Raw genomic sequence first — 11415 nt, forward strand, 5'->3', positions numbered from 1 at the left:
TCTGACTACCAACCCTTGGGGAAGAGTCCCTTTCCACAGATATTCTAGCATAAAGGAGCCGTGTAACTCAGTTTGTATTAGTCTTTTTTTGAGTTGGGTCAGTTCATCCCAGTTTGTTATGTTAGTCTTGTCTTCTACTGGACCACCAAATAATGATGATTTCTGTAACAATTCTGTTTCTTATTGGTCATCATAACTTTTGCAGTGCTCTACCATCATTTCATATTAAGTTTGAATGGCAAAATTGAATTCTGTAGTGTTCCTAACTATGTTTTATCGTTGGAACAAATCAAACAGACTGTAAAACACCTTATCTATGTTTCCAAAATGTCTGTGCAAATCAGGAGAAGAGACAAAGGGCAATTAATTATACATATAGCTTTAAGTTCTACTCTTATACCAAATGGGGTTAAGCCTCATGACCAAGCGGCCATTCAAGATACTATACAACAAATAGAGGCTGGAGGGATGCTTTAGCAAAAAGCGATCCAAATGAGCAGCCCCTCTTTCAGTTACTAACCTTAGCAAAAAACAACAATGCTCATGGGTCCGGAGCGTTTCAGGGGAGTAAAGGGCACTTATTCCAAAAGGGTACTTTTCATTAGGTCCCAGAGAATTATCACTTCAAACAATATTTCAGTTTATTAAATAGCATTGAATCTTGTCATTAGTCTCTTTGTTGTTTGAAGTGTAGGCTCCAGCTTGTAAACACCTGGGGCTTTGGCAACAAAGAGATCCCCTCCCAACATTCCTGTCATGCACCGGCTAGAGCCATTTGCCTGCTCAGACTGCCTTAATAGACAGCAGGTTTCTGGAAACTTGAATTTTGACACCCTTCGGGCCACATTATATTGCAGTTGCAAACAGTTGGGACGCACAAAGCAAGCTGGCAGTGGGGGAAGCCACTTCGGAATTTTGCCCATTGTCCGCGGCTGAAATGAACTCAAGTACTGCGTTTTCTAACATCAGCCTTTATTCTTTGACACACAGTGTGTTTTATCTATCAGAGTTCACTTGTCTTTTATGCTGAAAGTGCAGGGCTGTTTCTTTCAGTCATTAATAAAAACACTTTTAATTACTTGTGCTTTGTTTTTCTGCTGCAAAGTGGGTCTGAATTGTCACAGTGCACCCCCTTTTGATGGGTGACAGTTTCAGTGAATAAATTGCGGCATTTATTTGTCAGCCTACAATGTGATGCGCTTTTGCAATCTGCACACGGATTATATTTTTGTTTTAGCCTTCTATGGATTTCTCTTGCACCCGCATAGTCTGCTTAAATAGGCCCACTTTTTCAGCATGCAGGTTTCTGAATGCTGGCAGGTCGGTTTCCCAGTGGGCCCTTCAGTTTAATTGGTTTGGAGCCTTTGATTAAACCCCACATGCCTCCCTCCATGTTCTTTCATGATATTTTGGTGGGGAAGAGCAGGGCAGAGTGGGGTTTCATCCGAAGTGCCCTTTTTTAAAAAACATGTGTGTTTTTGTTGGAGCATGTCCGGCTCAATTTCCTTCATTAGGGATTGGACACTCCAGTCTTCCCTTCCGTCTCGGGGTTGGGGGGTGTAGCATGGCACCCCCTTTCTTCCTTCATCAGGGAGTGGGCACTCCAGCATCTCCTTCCATCTTTGTGTTGGGGGGTGTTGCATGGCACCCCCTTTGTTCTTTCCACCTGGGGTCCCTAGGGTCCTATCCACACTCCACTCTTCCCTCCAAGCTGGAAGTTAAGGAAGTTACTATTCTAACAATAGAAAGAAAAAGAGGTTCAGTACTTTTTACACACCGCATTTCCCCAGAAGATTGACAATGCATTCAAGAGAAAATATTTACATAGAAATAGACATCAATTTTTAGACTTCCATTCGAAAGAGGAAAATATTACATAAAACTCGACACAATATTTGACAACATCAATTTTGCAAATTCTTTCTTTTTTTGACATTTCGAAAGAATATAAATTAAAATACCTGTTATAATTCTCCATGCAGGGTTTTCACTCCTCGGATGGTTCCTCTGCTCGACTTTCATCTGGCTTCTCAATAATTCTTAAAGCGTGTCTGGCGTGACAGTTTTTCAACTGATTGATGTGGACCCATTTTTCTTCTGTCTGTTCTCCTTTGGGATGCAGATCTTGTAGGCAACACGTGGTATTTTATCAACAATTTCAAAGGCAACTTGCCAAGATGGAAGAACGTTCCGCTCCTTGGCCTGATCCCTTTGAAAATTGTACAGGTAAATCTTGTCACCTAGTTCATACTCTTTCTTGGTGGTCTTCAGATCATAATAGGTCTTCATTCCTTCAGCTGACTTTTCTAAATTGCACTGAGCATAAGCAAAACCGTGCTGGAGGTGCTCCCTTACATTTTCAATGTACTCATTTATTCATGTATTTGTTTATTAAGCGCTAAAAGCCCACAGGCATCAGGGTGCTACACGTACACATCGGACCAAAAAACGTGACGACATATAATACTGCAGGTGACCATGAGGGGGATGGTGCATGAGGAGGGATTAGTCAAACAGAAGGGTCTTAAGCTGTTTCCTAAAAGGTTGCTATTTGGTTTCTTATCTCAGCATTGTTGGCAAAGAGTTCCATGCTTGTGCTGAGAGTAGATCAAAGGATCTTCCCATGCCTCTATATGTGTTGCTTATGGAGCAGAGTTGTCTGGATGACACATAAGGTTTGTTGTGGTGTTTCCATGGATACATCTGCATACCAGAGTGAGTGCTTTAAAACGTATTTTAGCTTGTTCCGGTAGCCAGTGTAAAGTTCTTCTGGCGCTGGTGATGTGTTCTCTGCTAGGAATGTCATAAATGATGCACAGAAAATCATTTTGTATTGTCTGTAGTTTGTTAATGCTGCAAGTCTTTGTCCCAATCAAAAGAGCATTACAATAGTCTAGGCAGGTCAGGATGATTGGCCTGGTCAAAATTATCCTGTTCTTTTGAGACAGGAGAGGTTTTGCCTTCCTCAGTACCTTCAGATGGTATTGGGCACTGTTTACTACTCCATCCACATGTGTCTCTGGGGTCACTGTGGCGTTCATGTATACTCCTAAGGTTTTAACTTTGTCTTGAATTTTTATCTGATTTATCCTGATATACACATTTGGGAGCATTCAGGGCTGAGTTTAGATCTAGCTGATGTTGAACCAAAGATCCTTAGATTCCGTTTTAGAGGGATTCAGACACATTGAGTTCTGTGTCATCCAGGTGTTAATCAAATCGTATTTCAACTGTGCAGTACCCTGCCCATAGTTACCGCTCAATTCCATGAGGAGCTGCGTGTCGCAAAGAGGCTTCATGTAAACGTTAAACAGTGAGGGGGATAGGCAAGCTCCTTTTGGGACTCCGTCCTGTACCGATTTGGAGCTGAAACTGCGTCTCCCCAGCCTACCCTAGATTTCCTATTACCAAGGAAAGGGCAGATCCTGTTGGTTGCCTCATTGGAACATTTCCCAATGTATGCAGGCTGTCCGAAAGGCGAGTGTGTTCAAGTAAATCAAACCCTGCAGACAGGTCTAAAAGTATAAGTAAGACAGATTTTCCACTGTTCACCGTACTTAGCATATGCGATTGCAGATCCACCAAAGCGGTCTCTGTGCCGTGAAAAGTACGAAATCCAGATTGCTTTTGGTGAAGAATGCTGGCACTTTCCAGATGTTGCTGTATCTGCTTTGTGGCAATTTTATCTATCACTTTAAGTAGAGAGTGTTAGCAATTGGGCACATATTGCCTGTGTTGTTGTGATTTAATCCAAGTTTTTGGGTAGGGGTGACTACCCCCTCATTCGAAATTGTCAGGGACACTTCTTTGGTGGAAGGAGTAGTTCACAAAGTGCACCAAAAAGGGGGCGAAGAGGCTGGCGTTCTGCAAAGGGATTTTGGATGGTAAGATCTCCCCATGGCATGTTGTGGGGTGCATAGCTGTTAATGAATTGAGTATCATTACCTTGGATCCTGGTTTGAAGGAGAAGCTTGTGGGCAGCTGGCAGTTTTCCTCCGGCAATGGTTATTGCTGGGTAGGGAGTTGCTTTAAAGAGTTTAACATCTTTGCTCGAGATGATGCTATTTTGTTTGCAAGTGATTGCTGTACCCTATCACAGTCTTCATTTGTGGGCGTAAACTGTGCAGGTTTTACTTTTGGTGTCTCTAGGCATCTGTAGATTTCAAACAACTTTTTTGAGTCATGTCTGGCCAACTCAATTTCTGTGTTATAGAAATTTAATTTGGCCTCATATGTTTGCTTTTTATAGGTGTGCTGCATTTGTTTCCAAACCACGTTGTTTTCACTAATGGGGCCTTATCCCCCAGAGTCTTTCAAGCTGTCTTTTCCTTACTTTGATCTGGGACAGAGCAGGTGTGTAGCACGATTATTTATTGTTGTTTATCCCTGATTGTCTTAGATTTTAGTGGTGCAACCTGGTCCAGAAAACGTTGAAACTCATGTGTAGTGGGCTCATTTATCAGTGTCTACTTCTGAGTTCTTTAGAGCAGATGCTGAGCTAACACAATTTTTCGTTCGGCCATGAGCTCAAATGGAGACATCTTTGTTGCAGAAGATGGTGTAGACCTAATAGCCATCAGGACAAGCAGTAATCATATGTGTTAACTGGGTCCAGCGTCTGACACAAACTTCTTTAAGATATTCACAATTGTTTTGTTGTTTCTCTCTACCCCCCACCCCACTTAAAGCCAAGCGGTAGGCAATGTGGAGTTTTCTTTTTACCCCTAGAATCTCCCACATCTCTGCCATCACCTCACTGGTAAAATGGCTTTCTCCATCTGACTCAATCCTTTGCAGGAGGCTGAAACGAGAGAAGATGTGATTGATCATTAGTGCAGCAGCTGTCTCTGCCTTACAATTAGGGGCTGGAAGACATTCTACCCATTTTGAGAACAAGCATGTCACAGTCAACATGTACTTGTTTCCTCTAGAGGAGCGATCACTGTCCCGATGAAATCGACAGGCAAATTGGACCAAGGCAGTGTCACTCCGTTTTTTGTAGGGGAGCTCTGTGTGTGAGTGAACTGGGTTGAAATTGAGCACATACAAGACACTTACAATGTCATGTGAATGCCCCCTATGAACGGCAGTGGCTGCATCATGGGTGTGGTTCAACACCAGGCTTCGGAATGAGGTAGGTACCACCCACTGGTCACAGCCAGATATGGCTCTCCTTACCAGCAAACACTCTTGGATCCGGAACATCTAGGAAAACTTCACCAACACCCGGAGATCCTCGTTACCTGTATAATCTGAATCTATTAGAGGAAAACTCATGGGGTCATCAATGTGTTGGTAGAATTTTACAATGATCAGGTCTTATTTTTGTGCAGTGATCAAATCTGCATCTGGGGTATCTTTACTCCACTGGGCAGTCGAGACTTGACTATTACCATGAGTTTGTGACCTGGTGACAGCAGCAACCTGGATTTCCCCCACAGGGATTCCATTTCTATGAAATCCCTCTGCAAGGCTCCATCCAATTTTAGCCAGCTGGTCAGCCAGGTCATTCCCAGTCTTATTTGACCCCTCTATTTTGGAATGACCACTTATCATTTTCCAATAGATGGTCATCTCATTGGAGGTCACCAGATCATCAGTTGACTGGATCAGTGTAGCATGCTATAAGGGTTTATTGTTGGCACAAAGCATGCCTCGATTCTTCCAGTTAATCAGGTGCTCCACAAACCCATCCCTGACATAATCAGAGTCAGTGATTATGAGCAGTTCATTGATTTGGTGGTGCACTGCAGTGAGAATGGTTTGATGACCGGCCATCAACTCTGCAACCTGACTACTTTGGGGTCCTATTTTGTAACCAGCAGAGGGTCCCAGGGTATCGTTCACCCAGGCGTTCCCATTGCCAGCACCTAGTTTGTTTTCCCTCTTGTCAACATTGTAGGAACACCCATCCACATAAACTGTGGGTATCCACTGGCACGCGTCTTCTTCATAGACCTTGTGTGTGGAAGTTAAGTACGTCTCCATGTTGTTGGTCATTAGACTTTCGTCCTTGAGACAGTTTCTTTAACACAATCATGCAGGTCCACCAAACCTTGGGCTAGGGGACTCTTCTTGCTTTGGCCATATTTGTGGTGGGTGACACTCCCACGATTGTTGCCCCTTTAAGGGAATGTATCCCTCCCCTTGTGTATTGCCCTTTTAACACGGGCCATGACCCAAGCTAATAAAAGGGGGATCTGCAGACACTTGAACAGAACGGCTGCAGACTCCAGAAGAGGAACTCCTGAGTCAGTGTCTCATTTATGTATGTCTCCAGGCCTACACGTGGGGGCACCAGCCTGCATGCCTGGATGCCGTGGGACCCTCGTGACAGCACAGTGGCAGAGGTCTGCATGGTCAGGGGCATGGCAAGCTCTGCTCCCACCGCAGATGGTGCTGGTGTCACATAGTACCATGGGGCCTGCCGGATGACCAGGGCAGTCACCACCCCACAGGCACTGGGCCTGCAGAGTCCCGGTGACCATGGCACTCAGGGGATCCACTGGATGTCCATGGCAGGCCCCCCATAATAATATCTGACCTCCACAGGTAAGCCTTGCATTGACAGAATCTATGAAGTAATTCTGGAATTACTAATGTTCCCTGTCCAGATTCTGTCACTCTGGAGATATTGCAAGGGTTGGTGAGGAACCTCGACAAGGATGTGCTCCCTCTGGATGAATGGACAGTAATTCTTCAACCCCCATACCATTGCCAGGAGTGCCTTCTTGCACTCATTGAATTTTTCTCCCAAAGAGGACAATGTATTGCTCGCATACAAGATGACTTTGCTGACCTTGTCATGCTTTTGATACAACAACACTGTTAGGCAACTATCTGAGAACCGCGTCTCCAAGAAGAACTCCTTGTTCTATATGGAGTAAGCCAAACAAGGAGCCTGGGAAAGGTTTCTTTTCTGTTGTTTAACTGCCTCGGTTTGTTCCATACCCCACTCCCCCTTGACTCCGGCCTTTAGTAAATAGACCAAGGGCTGAGTGACCTCTGCTAATTCTTCAATGAACTTCCGACTACAATTAGTGAGTCCAAGAAGGCTTCTTAATTCTCGCAGAGTAGTAGGGTCTTTTAATTTCATTAAGGCTTCCACCTTCTTTGCCTGGGGATTAAGACCCTCAGGAGTGACCTCGTGCCCTAAGAAGTTCACTTGGGTCTTACACCACTGTGCCTTCTGAAAGGAAAGTTTTGCTTTCTGTAACGGGGTCAGAACATAGCAGATTTCTGCTATATGTTCCTCCACAATTGAGTTCTTGATCAGAACATCATCCACATATGCCACGTTTCCCCTTTCGCCCAATGCGGACATGGCCTTATGCAGAAAGATGTTAAACTCATTACCAGAGTTAATGTATCCAAAGAGGGTCCAGGCCCACGTGTATTGCTTCCCCCTGAAGGTAAAAGTAAGCTTGTACTGATCTTCCCTACTCACAGGTACTGTCCAGTATCCACTGGTCAGGTCAATGGCGGTGTACACCTTTGACCCTTGGATCTGTGCCAGTCCCTGATCAATGTAGGGAAGGGGCCATATTGACATGTGGACCCATTTGTTCAACCCCCTCAGGTCTGCACATAGTCTCCGTTGGCAATTTGGTATGAGTTTTCCTAGTACTGGGTTGTGGAAGGTACTGTGGATAGGATGAATTACCCATGGAATTCTAAGTCCTTAATAATCTCTGTGAGTGATTCCATGGACATGAGAGTTAACCAGTATAGTTTCACAAATACTGTAGCTATCTCGGGGTCCATGGCTATGGTGACTGAATGAATGAATGGATGGGCGTCCACAGTCGTATGAGTCCACTGAAAAGATATCTTGGATATATTCCAGGATATTCCAGGAAGACCTGCTTACATTTTTGTTTTTGCTCCTCGGGTCTCACAGGCATCAGCAAGATTGATCCTTTCCACGACCATCTGCTTGAAGCCTGGAAAGACCTCAGACTTCACAATTTCAGCAGTATCTTCCAGTTGGGTGGACAGTAGGTTCCAGGGATTCAAAGTAGTGGTCCTTGACTCTGAACACTACCTCCTCCCTCCTGGTGTCGCAGGTCACCTCTTACACCCCATAGGGGCAGGAAGAGTACACCATGAAATGTCCCCCCATACCTAGTAAAAATAAATCCTGGAGGAATGCCATCACTGATGTTGAAACAGTCATTTGGGATTGGTCCCATGATTTCATTAGCTAAATCAATAGACTAATGTTGGACATCAATCGCCATTCCAATAAAGGTGTCTGCGCCCAAAGTGATACTTCGCTGGTCACTTTTATCCACCAATATTCAAATGGTGTTGTGTTCTAGCTCTACTAGAGGTGTTGGATTTAAATACAAACCTTGTTGTTGGAGATGGGAATTTAGATTCATATAGGCGTCCTGATGTTTGAGGTTCTGTCCTCACTACATTTTGAGGGGGGTAAATTGTCACACCTGCCCTGGGATGATAACCTCTTCACACACTTGAACTTCAGCGGCACAAGGCAGCAATTGAGCTGACTGGAATACTTTTTCAATGTTGTAAAAGCCCATGTACTTAGCCCCCGCCGCCTCCAGTCGGGACCAGGCTTTATTATTAATTAGGTCCAAATTGATTGTGAATCGATTGAGAATGTCACTGCTCAAATAAAAGGCGAAAGGGACATCTCTCACTACCCAACAATTATGCTCTATGCTTTTGATGCAAATGGAACGTTTTAGCATACACCTGCTAGGCAGAAGATGTTTGGAGTTTCTGGACCCACTTCCCATTTGTCAATCAATTTAAATGTGGGAATGGTCTGATCTTTTGGGAGTGTCCTGAATAATTCTTCGCTGATGAATCTGAATCTCCTTCCATTATTCAGGCATACTCCGGCGAGCACCGACCCCCCCCCTTATTTTATTGAATGGGGGAAAACAACTGTTGGCCCTTTTTCTGTATGTCTGTCAAACCTTGAGCGGGTCCTTCCTTGTCTGGTTCCAGGGGACTCAAAGTTTCTTCGACCTTTGGACTCGTGTCAAATTTGAGGGTGTTCCCTTCCAGTGTGGATTGCCACTTAAAACCGGGAGGATGGTTAATTTTCAAGAATGCAGAAGGGTTCCCATCACCAGTTTGCTCTTCTATAGAGATGGCAGTGATGTCTGGTGCTTGTTTATTCTTGAAATGGAATTCTACATTCTCAGAACGTTGATCAATTAAATGACAGGTACCATTCCTGCTTACATAATTGGTACTCATTTTTTATTTTATAGGTCTATTAGTCTGGGTCCAGAGGACATTGTTTACACAGTCTATCAGAGGGGATAACGTCCTAAGGAGCTCTTTCCCCAGTAAACAAGGTGTGCCTTCTGGAGTCACAACTATCACCAGATGTTTAACTCTATGTCGCCCCCAATTTTCATTTCCAGATCCGCAGTCCCTTCGACGGAAATATCATCGAAATTTTGGAGTTGTCTGGGAAGTGGTGCTAGGGGAATTTGGTGGCCCTCCACCTGTCCAGAGTTTAATTGATCAAAGGCCTTTGGACAGCAGGGTGGCTTGGGATCCAGTGTCCACCAGAGCTGATAAATCACACTTACCCTGCACCTTCACTGTTGCATACAATCAGCCTTTTTCCTCCAAAGTGCGAAGAAAGTGTGAGTTATTGACAGCCCGGTGGTCATTTTCTTAATACTGAAATCTGAAACTGTGTGATCTCTGGCAATTTTTGGTGTCAGAGATCGGGAATCTGTAAATAACATTTTGCAACTCGCAATGGGAGTCGTTGGGGAATCCTCCCTTTCCCCGGCTTCTTGGCTGTCTACCTTTACCTGGCAAAAGTTCTCAGAATGTGTTTGGAGAAAGGACACCCTCTCAGTTTCAATTCTGTCTGGCTCGCCTTTATGGGGTTGAAGAGTTTCTTGTTCTGGGTCAGTCGCTACTTACCCTACCCCACTCAGGTTCTTTTGGGACCCATTTTTCTTTGGGAGGGATCCCCTCATTTTTGAAAGAGAAGGTCTGCTTACCTGAACCTTCAAAGGATTCCCCTCTTTCAAAGGGGATGATCCGGAGTTCCTCCACAAAGTGGGTTCTTCTTTGGCCTCTCTTACTTAGGCTTTGCTCTTTGCATTCTAAAATTTCAGGGGTAGAAGAGACAGGCTGAGAGGCTCAGGAACCCCGCCCCCCCCACCGAGGCATCAGTCCTGGGTGGTGGAGAATTCAGGGAAGTAGGGTTAGGTTGAAGGTTGGACTGAGCCTTCAGCATGCTGCCCAAGTCATCATCCAGTTGCTGGACCTATTGCTCCAGCTGCGAGACCTTTTTCTGGGTAGTAGGGAGGTCTCGAGTAATACCCCTGCTGCTCCCGAAAACTGTAATCATCCCTTCTCCCGGAGTAGCTCGGGTACTGGAAATTCCCCCTATAATTTTCCATCCTGACTCTCCCTTCTCCCGGGTTCAGGGATCTATTGTCCTAGAACCAGGGAGAGAGGGGAGGATTATTTAGGAAGTTCTGGTTCGGGGGCTATCTGGGGAAAAAGTTCAGATTGGGAGCTGGAGTGATACTTCTCTCGTGAGGGAAGTTTGGAGGGAAGTTTTTCTGGGGCAGTACTTACCTGATTGGTTCTCCCCCAATGGGCTGGGGAGTGTCTACATACCCCAGGACTGGTTTGATACCCTTGTGCCTAGTGCTTACATATGTGCCATTGTCTGAGGGATCATTGTTCTGGACCTGTGCCGGTCTACCATTTGATTGTGCCGGGTTGGGGGTTCCCTTCTGCCTTCCATTTTGTTTGTTGGCAGGAGGGTTACTTTTAGGCCCCCCAGCTCCATATCCAATGGAGTAGTAGTTTGTACCTCTGCCACCTTCGCAGAAGCAGGGGTGTTAGATGGTTTTGTGTTTTTTAGGGGTGTTTTTACTCTCAGCGGGCCTTTGGACCTCATAGATCCTGGTGCTCTGTCCAATCAATTAATCCAGTGTCCTTTGCTCGTGAAAATCACACACCAACTGAATCATTATGTACTTGGGGAGCGCATGGAAATATGTAGTTATGAACTCCCTACTATTTGTGTTCACCCGCGGGGAAGTCTGAGCAAATGCGTGCTTTAGCTCCTGCACAAACTCCCTAGGTCCCTGATCCCCCCACATTGCAATTTAACTGCAGCTTTACAGGCCTCTTGTGGGTTTTTCTGTGAGGAGAAATGTTTCAAAATGGCCGCCAGCTGTAGGTGGACCATTTATAATGATCCTGGTCCTCCAGTCCTGCAAAGATGTTGCGGTACTCAGGTGAGAAAGTGCATTTAGCACTTCTGCATTCAGCAAATACTATACAATTCACATAATTTCTGATCTGGCATGATGCATCATCTGCTCATAAAGTTCCAGGTGCTCCCATACTGAACACTTGGCATTTGTGTGGAATGGGATCAGGAAGCTCTTTATG

Source organism: Ambystoma mexicanum, chromosome 6q, assembly GCF_040938575.1.
Source record: "Ambystoma mexicanum isolate Mex_15411 chromosome 6q, UKY_AmexF1_1, whole genome shotgun sequence".
NCBI classification, from domain to species: domain Eukaryota; kingdom Metazoa; phylum Chordata; class Amphibia; order Caudata; family Ambystomatidae; genus Ambystoma; species Ambystoma mexicanum.